The sequence below is a fragment of the Saimiri boliviensis genome, chromosome 1 (genome assembly GCF_048565385.1).
Source record: "Saimiri boliviensis isolate mSaiBol1 chromosome 1, mSaiBol1.pri, whole genome shotgun sequence".
Classification (NCBI taxonomy): domain Eukaryota; kingdom Metazoa; phylum Chordata; class Mammalia; order Primates; family Cebidae; genus Saimiri; species Saimiri boliviensis.
In genome coordinates this window covers 158,657,082-158,678,561 of record NC_133449.1, presented here as the reverse complement: position 1 = coordinate 158,678,561, position 21,480 = coordinate 158,657,082, and positions in this window count along the sequence as shown.

The window sequence follows — 21,480 nt, the reverse complement described above, 5'->3', positions numbered from 1 at the left end:
GCAGGACCTCAGAGCTCGCCAGTGGGCCGCCTTGGACGCAAACCGACACCCGCCGCACCCTTGTTCACTCACATCTCCCCTTGCCCAGTCACGCCCTCGTTCCCTCATTCACTGATCACACCGGGTTTCCGTGACGCGCGCTTCCTCATTCATCCACCCACCCACTCATTCGCTGACCCATGCATTGCATCCTACATTCATTCATTCAGACATCAACTCACCCACTCATCACTGCATCCTGCATTCATTCATTCACTCACCCACCCACTCCCTCACTGCATCCTGCATTCATTCACCCACCAACTCACTGCATCCTGCATTAACTCGCTCACTGCATCCTGCATCATTCATTCACCCACCCACTCACTCACTGCATCCTGCATTCATTCATTCACTCACCCACTCACTCACTGCATCCTGCATTCATTCATTCACTCACCCACTCACTCACTCACTGCATCCTGCATTCATTCATTCACCCACCCCCTCAATCACTCACTGCATTCTGCATTCTTCCACCTACCCGCTGGCCCACTCTGGTTTGCTGGTTGCCACCTGAAGGTCAGGAAGCCCTGGCTGGGTGCTGAGATTACAAAGATGCTTCCTGTGCATTCCTCGATCTGGAGGAGGCACAGATGGCCAGAGTGGAGTAAGTGTACTGACTGTTTCCAGACGGAAGCAAGGCTGTGGGGCACACCGTAGAAGAGGGTGAGGGTGAAGGGTGATCCCTTCCCTACATGGGTGAAGGGATCTCTGGATGGATGGTGCCGGAGTTGCGGCTGGAGGAATGAGGAGTTAAGCAGGAGGAGGGCATGAAGGCTCTGAGACATCAGCTGTAGATGCTGTGGTCATTCCAAGCTAAAAGTGTTGGAGGTGGCATGGAGATTGGTAGGCCTACATCAGGAAGGGGCTTGTTTCCTAAGGAAGGATCCTGGACCTTCTTTTTCTTTCTTTTTTTTTTTTTTTTTTTTTTTTTTTGAGACAGAATCTGACTCTGTCGCCCAGGCTAGAGGGCAGTGGCATGATCTCGGCTCACTGCAACCTTTGCCTCCCAGGTGAAGCAATTTTCCTGTCTCAGCCTCCTGAGTAGCTGGTATTACAGGATCGTGCCACCATGCCAAGCTAATTTGTGGGGAGGAGTTGTCTTTTTTTTTTTTCCTTTTTGTGGAGAACCGGGTCTTGCTATATTGCCTAGGCAGGTCTCAAGCTCCTGGGCTCTCAAGCTATCCTCCTGCCTCTGCCTCCCTTAAGAGCTGGGATTACAAGTGTGAGCCACTGTGCCCGACAATTTTTGTATTTTTAGTAGAGACGGGGTTTCACCATGTAGGCCAGGCTGGTCTTGAACTCGTGACCTCAAGTGATCCTCTTGCTTTGGCCTCCCAAAGTGCTGGGATTACAGGCATGAGCCACCATGACAAGCCATCCTGGACCTTCTAAAACTGATGCCACACAATGTCCGGGGACTTGATTACAGAACCAAGAGCCCAGAACCACGTCAGGTCCTAGGAAGCGTCCCCTTCTCACCAGGTAGTTCCTCTGGCTATAGCTGCTGGACCCTCCCTCGGTTACAGATGACTGCACTGAGGACTCCATAAGGTCTCAGCACACCAGGACCTCCATGAGAGCAGGCGCGCCCACCATAACCTGGGAGGCGGAGGTTGCAGTGAGCCGGAGGTTGCAGTGAGCCGGAGGTTGCAGTGAGCCGGGATCGAGATGTTCTTCTGCTGATGGACATGTAACAGCTTTCCCAGGGTGGGTGCAGTGGGACACGGCAGGTTCCTGTGACCTCCCACCCACATCTGATAGCTGCTTCCTTCCTCCACCCTGCACTTCCTTTCAGCTGCTGTTGCCATCAAATAGTGTACTCAGCACTTTCCCTGATGTCACACACACATATATACTCTGTCCACTTCCTGATGATATATTCATTAGAGACAGGGTCTTGCTGTGTTGCCCAGGCTGGACTCTAGTGGCCCAATCATAGCTCACTGTGGCTAAAACTCCTGGCCTCAAGCAGTCCTTCCACCCCAGCCTCCCAAGTAGCTGGGATTAAGGCACAGGCCACCATGCCCAACTGTTTGCTACATATTTTTGGTCTCAAACTAGATTATAAGATATTTATTTATTAAATTTTAAAAAATTCATTGTACTCAGCTGGGCACAGTGGCTGAGGCCTATAATCCCAGCACTTTGGGAGGTCAAGGCAGGAGGATCACTTGAGCGCAAGAATTCAGGACCAGCATGGGCAACATAGTGAGACCCCATCTCTACAAAAAATAGGAAAAAAATTTTAGTCAGGCATAATGGCACACACTTGTGTCCCAGCTACCCTGGAGGCTAAGGCAAGAGGATTGCTTGAGCCCAGGATGTCAAGGCTGCAGTGAGCTGTAATTGCATCACTGCACTCCAGCCTGGGTAACAGAGTGAGCCCCTGTGTCTAAAAATAAAAAATAAAATTGGTGCACTGAAAACTGCAAATTGGCCAGGCACGGTGGCTCCTGCCTGTAACCCCAGCACTTTGGGAGGCCAAGGCCAGCAGATCACCTGAGTTCAGAAGTTCAAGACCAGCCTGGCCAACACAGTGAAACCCCATCTCTAATAAAAATACAAAAATTAGGCCAGGTGTGGTGGCTCATGCCTGTAATCCCAGCACTTTCGGAGGCCAAGGCCAGAAGATCACCTGAGTTCAGAAGTTCAAGACCAGCCTGGCCAACACAGTGAAACCCCGTCTCTAATAAAAATACAAAAATTAGGCCAGGTGTGATGGCTCACGCCTGTAATCCCAGCACTTTCAGAGGCCAAGGCCAGCAGATCACCTGAGGTCAGCAAGACTCCGTCTCAAAAAAAAAAAAAGTCCTCAAATCCTGGCCACATCTCAAACCAACTAAACAGAACCCCTAGAGATGGGCTTCAGGCAGAGTATATTTTGAATATGATTAGAAAGTGCAGCCAGGCCAGGCGCAGTAGCTCACCTCTGTAATCTCAGCACTTTGGGAGGCCGAGGTAGGCAGATCACCTGAGGTCAGAAGTTCAAGACCAGCCTGGCCAACTTGGTGAAACCCCTTCTCTACTAAAAATACAAAAATTAGCCAGGCGCGGTTGTGGGTGCCTGTCACCCCAGCGATGTGGGAGGCTGAGGCAGGAGAATCGCTTGAATCCAGGAGGCAGAGGTTACAGTGAACCGAGATTGCGCCACTGCACTCCAGCCTGGCAACAGAGTAAAATTGTCTCAAAATAAATGAGTAAAATAAAAATAAAAAAACAAAATGTGTGTGGCCAGTGGGAGGCAATGCAGGGCCAGCCAGACAAGCCCTCTGTCCTGCAAAGCCTCCTGACAGAAGTAGGTGGAGAGGAAAACAGCAGAATTCTCACACACACAGAATAAAGGCAGGGCTACAGGTAGAAGCATGAGGGCTGTGTTGGGAAACGGCGGGGAGAATAACTGGCTCTAATTCAGAATGCCTGCTGGAGAGGAGATGCGGTCCTAGCAGGTCGTGAGCTCTGTTGCTGGACGCCTCTAGTGTTTGCAGTTCCTTGGGAATATGACTGACATACATCTGCCTTCAGGAGATCCTCCCTAAAGAATACTATTCCTGTTTACTCAGGGAACAGTAAAAAGAAAACGGAATTCCTCGTTTCTTTTTTGAGAGGAGTCTCGCTCTTATTTCTCAGGCTGGTGTGCAGTGGTGCAATCTCGGCTCACTGCAACCTCCACTTCCCAGGTTCAAGTGATTCTCCTGCCTCAGCCTGCTGAGTGGCTGGGATTACAGGCACCCACCACCATGTCCGGCTAATCTTTGTATTTTAGTAGAGGCAGGGTTTCACCATGTTGGCCAGGCTGGTCTTGAACTCTTAACCTCAGGTGATCCACCAGCCTCTGCCTTCCAAAGTGCTGGGATTACAGGCATGAGCCACCGCATCTAGCCTCCATTTGTTTAAATTGTCCAGAATTATATTCTGTTGTTTGCCTCCAAAGAACCTAATTGATGTGCTCCTCTTAGGTTCAGCTTAATTCTGCAAACTTTTACTATGTTTAGAATTTCGCACCAGCTAGGTCCATCTGCCTGTTAGGTACAGGTGGCCTAACACCTGTAAATTCCTGGGCCCTGGTGGAGGGATAGAAAAGAAGCAAGTCTTTCTGCCTTTTGCTCACGTGTCTGCCAGAGCATGGCAGAACCAATGCTGAGTTCTACCACGAGGGGTCAGCACTTCTACACCCAGGAAACAGTGAAGGGCACAGTGACCTTGGCAGAGACACAGAACTGCAGGGTGAGGCAGTTACCACCCAAGTAGAGGAGCTCAACAGAATGGTACAACCTGTGGAAGGCAGAGGGGATCAGGAAACATCCACGCAGACATCAGCAGCCTCTGGAGAACCCATGGGGGTTAGTCAAGAGATCTCTCAGGCCAGAGCATGAGGCAGAAATTGGGAATAAAGTTGCTTCCAATAACCCCCTAATCGTCAGAAAATACAGGAAGGTGCTAAGAGGCTATATAGTAGAAACAACTGTATGCATATCTTTAGGCACTAGAGTCTCATTCAAGCGACAAGAGTCTCACTCTCTATGAAGGGCGTGAAGGTGCTAAGACCTACGGAGAAGATGGTGGATTCATGTTCTCTGTCTCAGCTCTTTCACAGACATCTATTCAATGAGTGGGGTGCTGGGTGAAACTACCTGAGCTATTTATTTCTTTATTTTTAGAGACAGGATTTCGCTCTATTGCCTGGGCTAGAGTGTAGTGGCACAATTCTTGCTTGCTGTAGCCTTGAACTCTTGGATTCAAGTGATCCTCCCACCTCAACCTTTCAAGTAGCTGGGAATACAAGCATGTGCCACCATGCCTAGCTTGCCTGCTCTTTACTTATTTTTTTATTTTTTGAGACGGAGTTTTGCTCTTGTTGCCCAGTCTGTAGTGCAATGGCACGATCTCGGCTTACTGCAACCTCCACCTCCTGGGTTCAAGAGCTTCTCTTGACTCAGCCTCCCGAGTAGCTGGGATTATAGGTATGTGCCACTGTGCCCAGATAATTTTGTATTTTTAGTAGAGATGGGGTTTCTCCTTGTTGGTCAGGATGGTCTCGAACTCCCAGCCTCAGGTGATCTGCCCACCTCAGCCTTCCAAAGTGCTATGATTACAGGCATGAACCATTGCACCCAGCATGCCTACTCTTTAAGAACTCTTTGTCTTTTTGAGGACTAAACTCTTACCTTTTTTATTTTCTTGTTCAAATTCCTATCTAAGGGGCCTGGGAAGCCACGCCCTATAGACCATATAGTCTCATCAGAAGGGTTTTATTTAACCTTACATAATGTGGCTTGTTTTCAGACCTGACTCTGGCATAACATCGCATAACAGATCAGGAAATCAAAATATCTTAACCTCAAATATATTTTATTTGCCATCTCTTGAAATAGCCCTGCAAAGTTGTTTCTTGTGGGGGAAAAAAAATCTACATTCTATAGAGAACCCCCTTCCCTTTCCAGGCCTTTTGCTCCAGATCCAGGAGAGAATCAACTAAGTCTGTCCTCTTTTTAAGTCTGATAAGAAGCATTTACAGTCTATTCTCTCTGAAACCTGCTACCTGGAGGCTTCATCTGCATGGTAAGAACCTTGATCCCTACAGTTTTAACACAGAAAATGTATAAAACCTAGTTGTGGCTCAACCACTCTGGACACATGTTCTCAGCATCTCTTGAGGGCTGTGTCATGGGCCGTAGTCACTAGTATTTGGCTCATAATAAATTTCTTCAAATATTTTACAGAGTCAGGAAAAGTCCACACTGAGACAATGGATCACTCAGCAAGGCTAGTTTAATTCCAGCAGGAAGGGTGCAACTGGCAGTCTTGCCATGAGCACACACCTGAACAGGAGAGACAGGGACATTTGTACCTTTCATAACCTGACACAATCGCCCTACTGCCATGTCTAGTTTCCATTGGCCAGAACGGAGCCTCATGCTCTATGCTTGCCCTGATTGGGTAAAACTTGGAAATTTCTTGAATAGATAAGGGGAACGAAGATGAGAAAAAAGACAGGAAGGAGAGGAATGTAGTCAGGAGACGGTGATGAGACTTTGCACATAAGGAATGGCATGCACTAGTGTTTGGAGCTTTCCCAGTTCTGTTCAGACATGCCAGAGTGAGTCAAGGTAGAGGATTTAAGACGTAGCTGATTTAGAGAATATATATATATGTATATGTTTACCCTAATAGTGGATAATGGCCATAGAGCAAGAGACTGTAACTCCTTCTCCTTGTAATGTAGTCTAAGATAAAAACTTTGAAGAACTTTCCTATCTCTCACACCTGCTAAAAGGTAGGGGCTGGATCTGATGGTCTTTGAAAGTCTACAGTCACAAAACACTAACCAAATGGAACTAATTTTTATCAAAAACAGGGAAAAAAAAACCCACTGCTTTTAAGGGACGTAAGGCAGAAGAAAGATTAGTTCCATGTTACTCCAATGCTCAAAAAGCCCTTAATCATATCTCATTGCCTACAGGAAAGAGTTAGAAACTTGAGCCTGGGATTCAAAGTCCATGGTATTTCAGGTCCAGTGGTTCTGCCTGGCTCAGTTACAATGTGGAGTGTGTTTCCCTCCCTCTGCCTCCACCTTCCTGTGCTTGATGCTGTAACCATTCCAGAGAATGTCTGAAGCATGCAATTCACCTTCAAAATCAGTGCCTTTCCATGAGCTGTTCCTTCTGTTAAGAAGGCCCTTTCCCTCCCTTTGTAATCTGTTATATTTCTGTTCATTGTTCAAGTCAGAGGCTTCTGTCATGCCTCCTGTCCCCTGGTCATAATTAATCCTCCTTCTTTTGAGTTCCTATAACCCCAGTCCTCATCCATGTCACAGAGACTCTCACGGAATGTGAGTTGGTGTGTGTGCATCAGCGTTTCAAGAAGCTAGAGATTGTGGCCAAATCATGTCAGGATTCCTCGTACCCGGTATTCGGTCTTCAAGACAGAGTGGTAGATGGGCTGTGATAAGGATGAGCTCAGGTCTGAAAACCACTTATGACATGGGAAACACTCAGTGAATACTTGCTATTCTTCTTTCTTATTTTATTTCTTTATTTTGAGACAGAGTCTTGCTCTGTCACTCAGGTTAGAGTGCAGTGGCATAGTCTAGGCTCACTGCAACCTCTACCTCCTGAGTTCAAGTGATTCTCATGCCTCAGCCTCCTGAGTAGCTAGGATTACAGATGTGCACCACCACCGTTGGTTAATTTTTGAATTTTTACTACAGATGGGGAGGTCTCACCATGTTGGCCAGGCTGGTCTCAAACTCCTGAGCTAAAGGGACCTGCTCACCTCGGCCTCCCAAAGTGCTGGGATTACAGGCATGACCCACATGTACCCAGCCTATTGTTTCTCCTCTTTCTTCTCCTCCTCCTCCTCCTCCTCCTCCTCCTCCTCCTCCTCCTCCTTCTTATTGAGATAGAATCTCGCTCTGTCACCCAGGCTGGAGTACAGTGGCATGATCTTGGCTCAGTGCAACCTCTACCTTCTGAGTTCAATTGATTCTCCTGCCTCAGCCTCCCAAGTAGCTGGGACTACAGGCTCGCGCCACCACACCCAGCTAATTTTTGTATATACATATTTTTTAGTAGAGACAGGTTTTCACCATATTGGCCAGGCTGGTCTCAAACTCCTGACCTTGTGATCTACCCTTCTCAGCCTCTCAAAGTGTTGGGATTACAGGCATGAGCCACTGTGCTGGGCTTTCTTTATAAATTAGATCAAGAATGTAAATTTCTGGCCAGGCGCGGTGGCTCACGCCTATAATCCCAGCACTTTGGGAGGCCGAGGCGGGTGGATCACGAGGTCAGGAGATCGAGATCATCCTGGTTCAGCAAGGTGAAACCCCATCTCTACTAAAAATACAAAAATTAGCTGGGCATGGTGGCGCGTGCCTGTAGTCCCAGCTGCTCAGGAGGCTGAGGCAGGGGAATTGCCTGAACCCAGGAGGCGGAGGTTGCAGTAGCCGAGATGGCGTCATTGCACTCCAGCCTGGGTAACAAGAGCGAAACTCCATCTCAAAAAAAAATAAAAATAAAAATAAATAATAATAATGTAAAATTCTGTTCTTTAGGGCCACTGAATTCTAGTAGCCAAAAATTAGTTAAGGGTCACACACAACAAAAAATAAATATGTTGGTTTAGAGTTTTTATTTAAAGAAAGAGGAATGACATGTATGGGATTGCGTTTCCAGGGGGAAGATAATAACTTGGTGACAGGCACTGTGCTAAACTCTTTACTCGGATTTATATTGTTTGACTACAACCCTATGAAATAGGCACTGTTATCCCATTTTACAAGTAAAGAAGCTGAGCCTTTGATAGGTTAAGCAATATTTCCAAGTTCAGGAAGCTAGCACGTGAGGAACATGAACTTGGACCCGTCTGACTGACTTCCGAAGTCACGCTCTTAAGCATTCTGTAAAGGGTTAGCTAGGCCACCTCTCCTTTCTTCTGGGTTCTCTGTTACCCACCATCCCTGTTAGTGATGTGAATCGTGTGCTTCTGTGAACCATAACACTCTGGACAGAGCAGTGTGAGTTCACACAGACTTCTCTGTGGGCCTGGTAAAATTCACAGCGATTACCACCCAATCACATTTGTGTAGTTTACAAAGCACTTTCATACCTGATACTGCACGTGATCCTGATACCAGCTCCTGGCTCCACATAGACAGCTCTCAGCTGAATCTTACCACTTGAAACTTCCCACCTCCACCTTTAAGGTCCTAACACTCTCTGTTGTATTCACCCCATGCACACACAGGGAGCTCATTCCCAGTGAGGACGTTAACAGAGGAGCGCAAAGTGGGGAGCGGAACAAAGAGGGTTGATGTGCCTGAGAACCCGAGTGCTTTCAGAAAGTCAAGATGGTCAGCAAAAGGCAGAAGGAGCTGCTAGCCTCCCTGTAGTGATATCCCACTCACCACCCTTTTCAATGAATCCACATCTTGCCTGTCTTACTGAGAAGTGGTAAGAATGTCAAATGGTGCACAGTGACATGGGCCTGTCATCCCAGCACTTTGGGAGGCCGAGGCCAGTGTTTAAGACCAGGGCCAACATGGCGAAACCCCATCTCTACTAAAAATACAAAATTAGCTGAGCATCGTGGTGCATGCCTGTAGTCCCAGCTACTCAGGAAGCTGAGGCAGGAGAATTGCCTGTATCTGGTGGGGGTGGATATCTGGGGGGTGGTGCACTACAGCCTGGGTGACAAGAGCAAAATCCCATCAAAAAAAAAAAAAAAAAAAGTCAAGTGATCTGTAGTGATCTGTGGTCTCCAGATTTAAGTGAAATTGTTACATGTGGCTGGGCACAGTGGCTCAGCACTTTGGGAGGCCCAGGTGGAGGATCACTTGAGTCCAGGAGTTCGAGGACAGCCTGGACAACATGGCAAAATCCATCTCTATGAAAAATTATAAAAATTAGCCGGGCATGGTGGCACGTGTCTGTAGTCCCAGCTACCCAGGAGGCTGAGGCTGGAGGATCGCTTGAGCCTGGGCGGTCGAGGCTATAGTAAGCCAAGATCACCCCACTGCACTTCAGCCTGGGTGACAGAGTGAGAGCCTGTCTCAAAAGAAAAAATCAAATATGGACAGTGGTTGGATTAACTGACCCAGCAACCATTGCCCCCTGAGTTAACAGGAATCACCTTATACCCACTCTCAGTACACTAGGTTCAGGGAACCCCTCACCCCAGCAAAACGCATGATCCAGGCCCAGCCAATCAGCATATGTCATCTACAAACCATAGATTCAGGAACGAACCCTAGCCAGGGAGATCTGAATTAATTTCCAAGATTTTAAAAGGACCTTCTGGAAAAGGTAAATTTTCTTTACACTAGGGCTGATGAGAGAAAGGCCTGTAACCAAGGAGCTTCTGGCTGTCACCATGTCACTCTGTGAATAGGAAGAGTTGGATAAAGTCAACACAGAGAAAAACACACTTGAGAGTTGGAGATAAACTGAGTCCTGATGATACCACTTACTAGCTGGATCCAGCCATGCCTGAAGCTAGATATATACATAGATTTCTCTTTTTTGTTTTAAAATTTAGGCCAGTTTAGATTGGACTTCAGTCCCTTGCATGTGAAAGAGATCTGATACATCTGTCAAAGTTGAGAGAATATTTAGAAATTACTTATTCTAATCCTATTGTTTTAAAGTTGAGGAAACTGGGGTGTACAGAAGAAAAATATGTTGCCCAGAGCACAGGAGGATTAATGGCTTTGTTGAACAAGAAACTGGGTCTCTTCATTTATCTGCTCCACCTCTTTCCATGGCGCAGTTTCCTGGCCCCTCTTCTCCATGCAGAAGACTAAATGACCACTCATGGCCTTTCTCCTCTCCTCTGATAAGGGGAAGTTAAGCCAGCCCTGCCACACATTATCCTAGAGCCACCCTACGGTGATGTCCCTCTCACTACCCTTTTCACTGATTCGCACACCGTAAGAACTTTTGACTCTGAGGCCTGAACGCACCAGCAGTTGGATAGGCTAAAGGTCCTGCTCTCCTGGCTGGTGGCCCCAAACTTGAGGAAACCCAAGGCCTGAGGCTATGTACCAGGTGACAGTCATGAACTTCCCCTATACAGGACAAGCGAAAGCTGGGCACGATCCTGCATCTTCTTTTCCAGAGACAAAACCTGCAAACTGACGGCCACAGGCAATTACACGGTGTTTCCTACTTATGTAAAGACCTAATTCACCCATTGTTTTTAATTCTATATTCATACATCACAGTCATGAGAAAACTCAAGAGAAAAGAACAAATAAAATATTTCGCCGGGCGCGGTGGCTCAAGCCTGTAATCCCAGCACTTTGGGAGGCCGAGGCGGGTGGATCACGAGGTCGAGAGATCGAGACCATCCTGGTCAACATGGTGAAACCCCGTCTCTACTAAAAAGTGCAAAAAATTAGCTGGGCATGGTGGCACGTGCCTGTAATCCCAGCTACTCAGGAGGCTGAGGCAGGAGAATTGCCTGAGCCCAGGAGGTGGAGGTTGCGGTGAGCCGAGATCGCGCCATTGCACTCCAGCCTGGGTAACAAGGGCGAAACTCCGTCTCAAAAAAAAAAAAAAAAAAAAAAAAAAATATTTCAAGACATGGTTCTAGTTTCAAATCTAGTAAGAAACTACTGAGTTATAACATCAATTATTTAAAAGATCTTAAAGGTTTTCTAGCTCAGCCACTCATTCCTGAGTATCTTCCTTCATGCTCAGGAAAGGCTCTGCCTCCGAGTAGCATTGTGTCCCATGGATGAGGATGATCGTCATTATTATAATTTTTGTCACGGAAAATGGCAATTAGAATGTACAAGCTGGTGTCTTGGCAGGAGTTTAGTTTCTACGCTTAGCCCACCAGCCGGGCACACGATCCCACTTTTGGGTGGAAGCTGGTGACCTGCAGTAGCTGTGTGGACTGCAATGTAATTTTGGATTTCTTTTGCGTGGGGTGTTGAGAAGAAAGTACCATATATATCAGAATATATAGTAGGTCCTGACCAAAGGATGGAAAAGGAGTAGATATTGTACTGGCACTAGGACTGAAAAAACCTCAGTTTCCTTATTTGCGGTGTGAACTGTCTAGAGAAAGCTCCAATGCCTCATCCTTTATTTCAGCCCCAGCTGTTCGTGATCCATGATTCTGTTCCCAGTGGGGTAAAGTGAGAGCATCAGCTCCTAATAACTCAGTCTTCTCGAAGGAGAACTAAAAAGAAAACTGTTTAAAAAGCGCGATGGGGCAGACCAGAGAAGAATTTGAGAGGGGAATGAACAGGTCCGGGAGCTAGTGGGTGAGGGTGCGAGCTCTGGCTTTAGATTTAACATATGCCTCTGAACAGCCATGCGACTTCTAGCCCTTGGCTTCATCATCTGTGCACGGATGTGGACACCACTTCAAACTGAGGATGAAATTATGATCACTTTATTTTGAAATGTTTCAGATTTATAGAAATGTTGGAATAGTACAAAGATTTCCCATATACTTTTTTTTTTTAACCAATTCCCCAAAGATTAGCACGTTTGCTTTTTCATATTCTCCTTCTCGCTCTGCATGTGTATTTTTAATGTATATATATATATGTGTGTGTGTGTGTGTGTGTGTGTCTGTGTATGTGTGTATATATATGTACATATGTGTGTGTGTGTATATATATATATATATATATATATATATATATATTTGTTTGTTTTTCAGACAGTCTTACCGCACTTCACTCGAAGTGCAGTGCTGCAGTTTCGGCTCACTGCAACCTCTGTCTCCCAGGCTGAAATGATTCTCACACATCAGCCTCCCAAGTAGGTGGGATTACAGGTGGGTGCCACCACACCTGGCTAATTTTCATAATTTTAGTAGAAACAGGGTTTCACTATGTTGTCCAGGCTGGTCTTGAACTCCTGACCTCAGGTGATCCAGCCACCTCGGCTTCCCAAAGTGCTAGGATTACAGGCATGAGCCACCATAATGTACATATATATTTATATTCCCATGCATATATGTTTGAGGGGTGTGTGTATGTTTTCTGAGCTATGTAAGATTAACCCTGATTTATTTTAAATACTTTGTTCTTTTTGTGATTTCATTTGAAAGTTTCAGATGATAGGAAATATTTGAAAACTACTGCTAAACTCCTTTTAGTGCTGATCAAAGTAGCTCTAGCACCCAAATATGTTGATGAGGCCATATTCAATTAAACAGTAACTTTTAATATGAAGATCATAGTGTGTAAATAAGGGGACTTGTTGGCAGGGATTGTCATACAGAGATTTTCAGTTTTCTCATTTTACAGTTGAATAAAATGAGACCCACTGAGAAGAGAAGATTTGCCCAACATCACACATCTTTCTATCAGATATTTTCTCTAGCACATTAGCATTTTTTGCATACACATAGTACAGGCTCGTGAAGCAAAATAAGAATCATCATTGCTCGTTTTGTGTCTGGCAATGTGCTAAACACTTTGCCTTCCTTATCTCTTTGAGTGGTTCAAATATCCATGCTTTGTAGGTATTATAATCTCCATTTAGCAGAAGAGAATGAGGCTCAAAGATGTTTTTATTTATTTATATAATTTCCAACTTTTAAATTTAGGGGATATATGTGCAGGTTTGTTACACGGGTATATTATGTGATGCTGATGTTTAGGGTATGAACAATCCCGGAACCCAGCTGATGAGCATAGTATCCAGTAGGTGGTTTTTCAACCCTTGCTCCCCTTCCTCCCCACTCTAGTAATTCCCAGTGTCTACTGTTACTATCTTTATGTCCATGAGTACTCAATGTTTAGCTCTCAATTATCAGTGAGAATATGTAGTATTTGGTTTTCAGCTTTTGCATTAATTTGCTTAAGATAATGGCCTCCAGCTGCATCCATGTTCCTACAAAGGATATGATTTCATTCTTTTTATGGCTGCGTAGTATTCCATGGATTATATGTACCATTTTTTAAAATCCAGTTCACAACTGATGGACATCTAGGTTGATTTCATGTCTTTGCTATTGTGAACAGTGCTGTAATGAACATATGAATGCATGTGTCTTTTTGGTAGAATGATTTATTTTCTTCTGGTATATACCCATAGTGGGATTGCTGACTGGAACGGTAGTTCTATTCTTAATTTTTTGACACATTCACAAACTGCTTTCTACAGTGGCTGAACTAATTTACATTTCCATCAGCAATGTATAAGTATCCCCTTTTCTCTACAGCCTTGCCAATATCTGTTTTGTTTTGTGTTTTACTTTTTAATAATAGCCATTTTGACTGGTATGAGATGGTATCTAGTTGTAATTTGGATTCACATTTCTCTGATTAGTGATGTTGAGCATTTTTTCATGTTTGGTGGCCACTTGTATGTCTTCTTTTGACAAGTGTCTGTTCATGTCTTTTGCCTAATTGTTAATGGGGTTATTTGGTTCTTTTGCTTGTTGAATTGTTCAAGTTCCTTAAACATTCTAGATATTAGACCTTTGTTGGATGCATCGTTTGTGAATGTTTTCTCCTATTCTGTAGGTTGTTTGTTTACTCTGTTGATAGTTTCTTTTGCTGTGCAGAAGCTCTTTAGTTTAATTAAGTCTCACTTGTTAATTTTTGTTTTTGTTGTAATTGCTTTTGAGGGCTTAGTCATAAATTCTTTGCCAAGGCCAATGCCCAGAATGGTATTTCCTAGGTTTTCTTCTGTGGCTTATATAGTTTCAAAACTTACATTTAAAGCTTTAATCCATCTGGAGTTAATTTTTGCATATAGTAATAGATATGGAGTCCAGTTTTATTCATCTGCATATAGCCAGCCAGTTAACACAGCAACGTTTATTTATTGACTAGGGAGTCCCTTGCCCATTCCTTAATTTTGCCAACTATGTCAAAGATCTGTCAGTTGTAGGTGTGCAGCTTTATTTCTGGGTTCTCTATTCTGTTCCATTGGTCTATGTGTCTGTTTTTGCACCAATACCATGCTGGTTTTGTAACTGTACCCTTGTAATATAGTTTAAAGTCAGGTAATGTGACTCCACTTTTGTTCTTTTTGCTCAGAATTGCTTTGGATACTTGGGCTCTTTTTTGGTTCCAGATGAATTTTAGAATAGTTTTATCTAATTCTGTGAAAAATGACATTTGTAGTTTATAGGAATAGCATTGACTCTGTATATTGCTTTTGTCATTATGGTCGTTTTAATTATATTGATTCTTTAAATCTATGGAATGTTTTTCCATTAGTTTGTGTTATTTATGATTTCTTTCAGTAGTTTTGTAGTTCTCCTTGTGGAAACCATGACCTCCCAGGTTAGATCTATTCCTAGGTATTTTATTCTTTTTGAGGCTATTGTAAATGGAATTGTGTTCTTGATTTGGTTGTCTGCTTGAACATTATCAACGTATAGAAATGAGACTGGTTTTTGTACATTGATTTTGTATTCTGAAATCTTCTAAAAGGCTTTTGGCAGTCTTTAGGGTTTTCTATGTGTAGAATCATATCATTGGCAAAGAGAGATTATTTGACTTCTTTTCCTATTTGGATGCCTTTTATTTCTTTATCTTTTCTGATTTCTCTGGCTAGAACTTCAATAGTATGTTAAGCAGGAGTTCTGAGAGTGAGCATACTAGTTTTGTTCCAGTTTGTAAGGAGAATGCTTTCAGCTTTTGCCCATTCAAGATGATGTTGGCTGTGGGTTTATCATAGATGGCTTTATTATTTTGAGGTATATTCCTTTGATGCCTAGTTTATTAAAGGTTTTTAATTAAGAAACGATGTTGGATTTTATCAAAAGCTTTTTCTGCATCGATCTAGATGATCGTATAGTTTTTATGTTTAATTCTCTTTATTTGGTGGATGACGTTTGTTGGTTGGTGTATGTCAAACCAACCTTGCCTCCCAGGAATAAAGTCTACTTGATCCTGGGGAATTAATCTTTGATGTGTGCAGGATTTGGTGTGCTAGTATTCTGTTGAGAATTTTTGTGTCTATATTCATCAGTGATGTTGGCCTGTAGTTTCCTTTTTTCACTGTATCTTTTCCAGGGTTTAGTAATAGAATGATACTGGCTGCATAGAATGAGTTAGGGAGGAGTCCCTCCTCAATTTTTTGGAATAGTTTCAGGAGGATTGATGTCAGCTCTTCTTTGTACATCTAATAGAATTTGACTATCAATCTTTGTGGTCCAGGGTAAATTAAAACCAACCATTTTATTGGTTGGTAGGTTTTTTTAAATTGATGATTCAATTTTGAAACTCATTATTGGTCTGTTCAGAGTCTTGATTTCCTCCTGAATAAAACTTGGGAGGTGTTTTGTTTCCAGGAAGGTATAAATTTCCTCTAGATTTTCTGGTTTGTGTACATAGAGGTATTCCTAATAGTCTCTGAGGATCTAATGTATTTCTGTGGGATTGGTTGCAGTTTTACCTTCGTCATTTCTGATTGTGCTTATTTGGATCTTCTCTCTTTTTCATTAGTTAACTTGCTAGTGGCCTATCAATCTTGTTTATCCTTTAAAAATCAACTTTTTCTTTCATTGATCCTTTGTGTGGATTTTTGGGGTCTCAATATCATTTAGTTCTGCTCTGATTTTAGTTATTTATTTTCTTCTGCTGGCTTTGGGATTAGTATATTTCTGTTTCTCTAGTTCCTCTAGGTGCAGTGTTAGAGTGTTAATTTGAAATCTTTCTAGCTTCTTGGTGTTGGAATTTCATGCTATAAACCTTCCTCTTAACACTGCTTTTGGTGCACCCGAGAGACGTTGGTATGTTGTATCACTGTTTTCATTTATTTCAAAGAATCTATTGACTTCTGCCTTAATTTTGTTGTTTACCTGATGTAGTTTGGATTTGTGTCCCCCCTCAAATCTCAGGTTCAACTGTCATCCCCCCCGCCCCCCCAGTGTTGAATGTGGAGACTGGTGGGGGTGATTAAATCATGGGGGTGAATTTCTGATGAATGGTTTAGTTCCATCTCCTTGGTACTATTCTTGCAATGGTGGATTGGTTCTTGCAAGATCTGGTGATTTAAAAGTGTGTGGTACCCCCCGCCCCACTCCCCTGACCATGCTCATGCTCTTACCTTACCTGCATCTCCAGCTTTGTCTTCTGCCATGCGTAAAAGTTCCCCAAGGCCTCCCCAGAAGCAATGTACAGCCTGCAGAGCCCTAAGACAATAAAACCTCTTTTCTTATAAATTACTCAGTCTCAGGCACTTCTTCATAGCAATGCAAGAACAGGCGAATACTTACCCAAACATCATTTAGGAGAAAGTTGCTTAGTTTCCATTTAATTGTGTGATTTTGAGATATTTTCTTGGTATTGATTTCTATTTTTATTCCACCATAGCCTGAGAGTATGCATGGTATAATTTCAATTTTATTATTTTTATTTTGTATTGTACTTTAGGTTCTGGGGTACATGTGCAGATCATGCAGGATTGTTGCAGAGGTACATAACAGCGGTGTTCTTTCCCCCATCACCTATATCTGGTATTTCTCCCCACGTTAACCCTCCCCACCCTCCCCACCCACCGCTGTCCCTCGCCTAGTCCTTCCCAACTGTGCGATGCTCCCCTCCCTGTGTCCATGTGTTCTAATTGTTCAACACCCGCCTATGAGTGATACCATGTGGTGTTTGATTTTCTGTTTTTTAAAGTGTATTGAGACTTACTTCACGGCCAAGAATGTGGTTGATCTCAGAGTATCTGCCATGTGCAGATGAGAAAACCGTATATTCTGTAGTTGTTTGGTGAATTATTCTGTAGATGTCTATAAGGTCCAATTTGTCAAGCATTAAATTTAAGCCCAGAGTTTGTTAGTTTTCTGCCTTGATGACCTGTCTTAGATTGTGAATGGGGTATTAAAATCTTCCACTATTACTGTGTGACTAAATGTTTTCATAGGTCTGGAAGTACTTGTTTTATGAATGCAGGTGCTCCAATAGTGGGTGTGCATATATTTAGGTTAGTAAGACTTCTTTCTTTTTTTTTGAGACGGAGTTTCGCTCTTGTTACCCAGGCTGGAGTGCAATGGCGCGATCTCGGCTCACTGCAACCTCCGCCTCCTGGGTTCAGGCAATTCTCCTGCCTCAGCCTCCTGAGTAGCTCAGATTACAGGCATGTGCCATCATGCCCAGCTACTTTTTTGTATTTTTAGTAGAGATGGGGTTTCACCATGTTGATCAGGATGGTCTCGATCTCTTGACCTCATGATCCACCCGCCTCGGCCTCCCTAGTAAGCCTTCTTGTTGAATTGAACCCTTTATCATCATGTAATTCCCCTCTTTGCCCTTTTTTACTGCTGTTGGTTTGATGTCTGTTTTATCTGATATTAGAATAGCAATTCTCACTTTTTTATGTTTTCTATTTGTGTGATAGATTTTTCTCTGTCTCTTTACTTTGAGCCTCTGGGTGTCTTTACATGTGAAATGAGTCTCTTAGAGGACACAAACAGATGGAAAAACATTCCATGCTCATGGTTAGGAAGAATCAGTATTGTGAAAATGGCCATACTACACAAAGTAATTTATAGATTCAACACTATCCCCATCAAGCTACCTATGACCCTCTTCACAGAACTGGGAAAAAACCACCTTAAACTTCATATGGAACCAAAAGAGAGCCTGCACAGCCAAGTCAATTCTAAGCAAAAAGAACAAAGCCGGAGGCATCAAGCTGCCTAACTTCAAACTTTCTACCAGGCTACAGTAATCAATACAGCATGGTAGTGGTACCAAAACAGAGATATAGACCAATGGAACAGAACAGAGGCCTCAGAGGCAATGCCACACATCTACAACCATCTGGTATTTGACAAACCTGACAAACACAATCAATGGGGAAAGGGTTCCCTGTTTAATAAATGGTTTTGGGAAAACTGGCTAGCCATTGTGCAGAAAGCAGAAACTGGACCCCTTCCTGACACCTTACACTAAAATTAACTCCAAATGGATTAAAGACTTAAACATAAGGCCTAACACCATAAAAACCCTAGAAGAAAACCTAGGCAAAAACATTCATCACATAGGCATAGGCAAGGACTTCATGACTAAAACACCAAAAGCATTGAAAACAAAAGCCAAAATAGACAAATGAGATCTAATTAAACTCAGAGCTTCTGCACAGCAAAAGAATCAATAATTAGAGTGAACTGGCAATCCACAGAATGGGAAAAAATTTTTACAATCTACCCATCTGACAAAGGGCTAATATCCAAAATCTACAAAGAACTAAAACAGATTTACAAGAAAAAAACAAACATACCCATTCAAAAGTGGGCGAAGGACATGAACAGACACTTTTCTAAAGAAGGCATATATGAGGCCAACCAACATATGAAAAAATGCCCATCATCACTGGTCATTAGAGAAATGCAAATCAAAACCACATTGAGGTACCACGTCATGCCAGTTAGAATGGCAATCATTAAAAAATCTGGAGACAACAGATGCTGGAGAGGATGTGGAGAAATAGGAACACTTTTACACTGTTGGTGGGAGTGTAAATTAGTTCAACCATTGTGGAAGACAGTGTGGCAATTCCTTGAGGAATTGAAATAGAAATTCCATTTGATCCAGCAATCCCATTACTGGGTATATATCCAAAGGATTATAAATCATTCTGTTATAAAGATACATGCACACATACGTTCACTGCAGCACTGTTTACAATAGCAAAGGCCTGGAACCAACCCAAATGTCCATTGATGATAGACTAGACAAGGAAAATGTGGCACATATACACCATGGAATACTATGCAGCCATAAAACTGATGAGTTCATGTCCTATGTAGGGACATGGATGAATCTGGAAACCGTCATTCTCAGCAAACTGACACAAGAACAGAAAAACGCACACCCCATGTTCTTACTCATAGGCGGGTATTGAAAAATGAGAACACAGGGAGGGGAGCTTCACACACTGGGGTCTGTTGTCGTGGGGGGAATAGGGGAGGGATCGTGGTGGGTAGGGAGGTTGGGGAGGGATAACGGGGAAAAATGCCAGATATAGGTGATGGGGGTGATGGAGGCAGCAAACCACATTGCTATGTATGTACCTAAGCAACAATCCTGCATGTTTTGCACATGTACCCCAGAACCTAAAGTGCAATAAAATATATATATTTAAAAATTTTAAAAAGAGAAATTGGTCTCTTAAAGACAGTAGATGTTTAAGTCTTGATTTTTTTAATCCAACTTCCTGTTTGTGCCTTTTAAGTGAGATATTTAGACCATTCACATTCAAGGTTAATAGTAATATGTGAGATTTTGATCCTGCGCTGATGTCGTGAGCTAGTTGCTTTGTAGTCTTGATTGTGTTGTTGCTTTATAGGGTCTCTGGGGAATGTAGTTAAGTGTGTTTTTGTGGTAGCTGGTATCATTCTCTCACCTCCATGTTGAGAACTCCCTTAAGGATCTCTTGTGGGCCTGGCTGGTCTAGTGGTGAAACTTTCCCTTAGTGCTTGCTTTTCTGGAAAAGATTTCATTTCTCCTTTACTTATGAAACGTAGTTTGGCAGAATATGAAATTCATGGTTGGAATTTCTTTTCTTTAAGAATGCTGAAAATAGACTGTTAATCTCTTCTGGCTTGTAAGGTTTCTGCTGAAAAGACTGCTGTTTAGCCTGATTGGGTTCTCCCTTTGTAAGTGACCTGATTCTTCTCTAGCTGCCTTTAAGGTTTTGTCTTTTGCATTGACCTCAGAAAGGCTGATGACTGTGTCTCTTGTACAGTATCTCACAGGGGTTCTATGAATTTCTTGAATTTGCATGTAAAGTTCTTTAATGAGATTGAGGAAATTTTCATCAACTATGTCCTCAAATATGTTTTCCAAGATGCTTACTCTCTCTCCTCTCTTAAGAATGCCAATGAGTTGTAGGTTTGGTCTTTTTACATAAGCCCATTTTTCTCAAAGGCTTTGTTCAGTTTTTAAATTCTTTTATTTTTGTTGGACCGCGTTCATTGGAAGGACTGGTCTTTAAGCTCTGAAATTATTTTTTCGGCTTGGTCTGGTTTGTTGTTAAGGCTTCCAACTGTATTTTGAACTTCCCGTAGTAAATTTTTCAATTCCAGAAGTTCAGTTTGGTTCTTTCTTAAAATGGCTATGTTGTCTTTCAACTCTTGAATTGCTTTACTGACTTCCTTGGGTTGAATTGCTACTTTTGCTACTTTCTCTTAAATCTCTCACAATGGCATGATTATGGCTCACTGCAGCCTCAACTTCCCCAGCTGAAGCAATCTGCCTGCCTTGGCTTCCCAAAGTTCTGGGATTACAGGTATGAGCCACTGCACCCAACTCGTCTTGAATCTCATTCAGCTTTCTTGCCATTCTATATCTGTCATATCAGACATTTTAATCTAGTTAGGATCCTTTGCTGGAGAGCTAGTGGGATCCTTTAGAGATAAGAAAACACTCTGGCTTTGTAAGTTGCTGGAGTTCTCATGCTGATTATTCCTCATTTTAGGGGACTGGTGTTTACCTTTTTGAATTTGCTGTTATTTTGATGGGGCTTTTTTTTTTTTTTTTTTTTTTTTGAGACGGAGTTTCGCTCTTGTTACCCAGGCTGGAGTGCAATGGCGCGATCTCGGCTCACCGCAACCTCCGCCTCCTGGGCTCAGGCAATTCTCCTGTCTCAGCCTCCTAAGTAGCTGGGATTACAGGCACGCGCCACCACGCCCAGCTAGTTTTTTGTATTTTTAGCAGAGACGGGGTTTCACCATGTTGACCAGGATGGTCTCGATCTCTCGACCTCGTGATCCACCCACCTCGGCCTCCCAAAGTGCTGGGATTACAGGCTTGAGCCACCGTGCCCGGCTTGATGGGGCTTTTTGTTTCTGTGTTCTTTTTTAAGTCTTGAGGGTTTGACTGTAGTATATGTTGTATATAGTTGATTGGCTTCATTTCTGGGTGCTTTTAGAGGGCCAAGGCTCTGTTTGGCTACCTTATTTTTGGTTATTTACCTGAATTGGGTTTTACAGGTGTGGCATGGT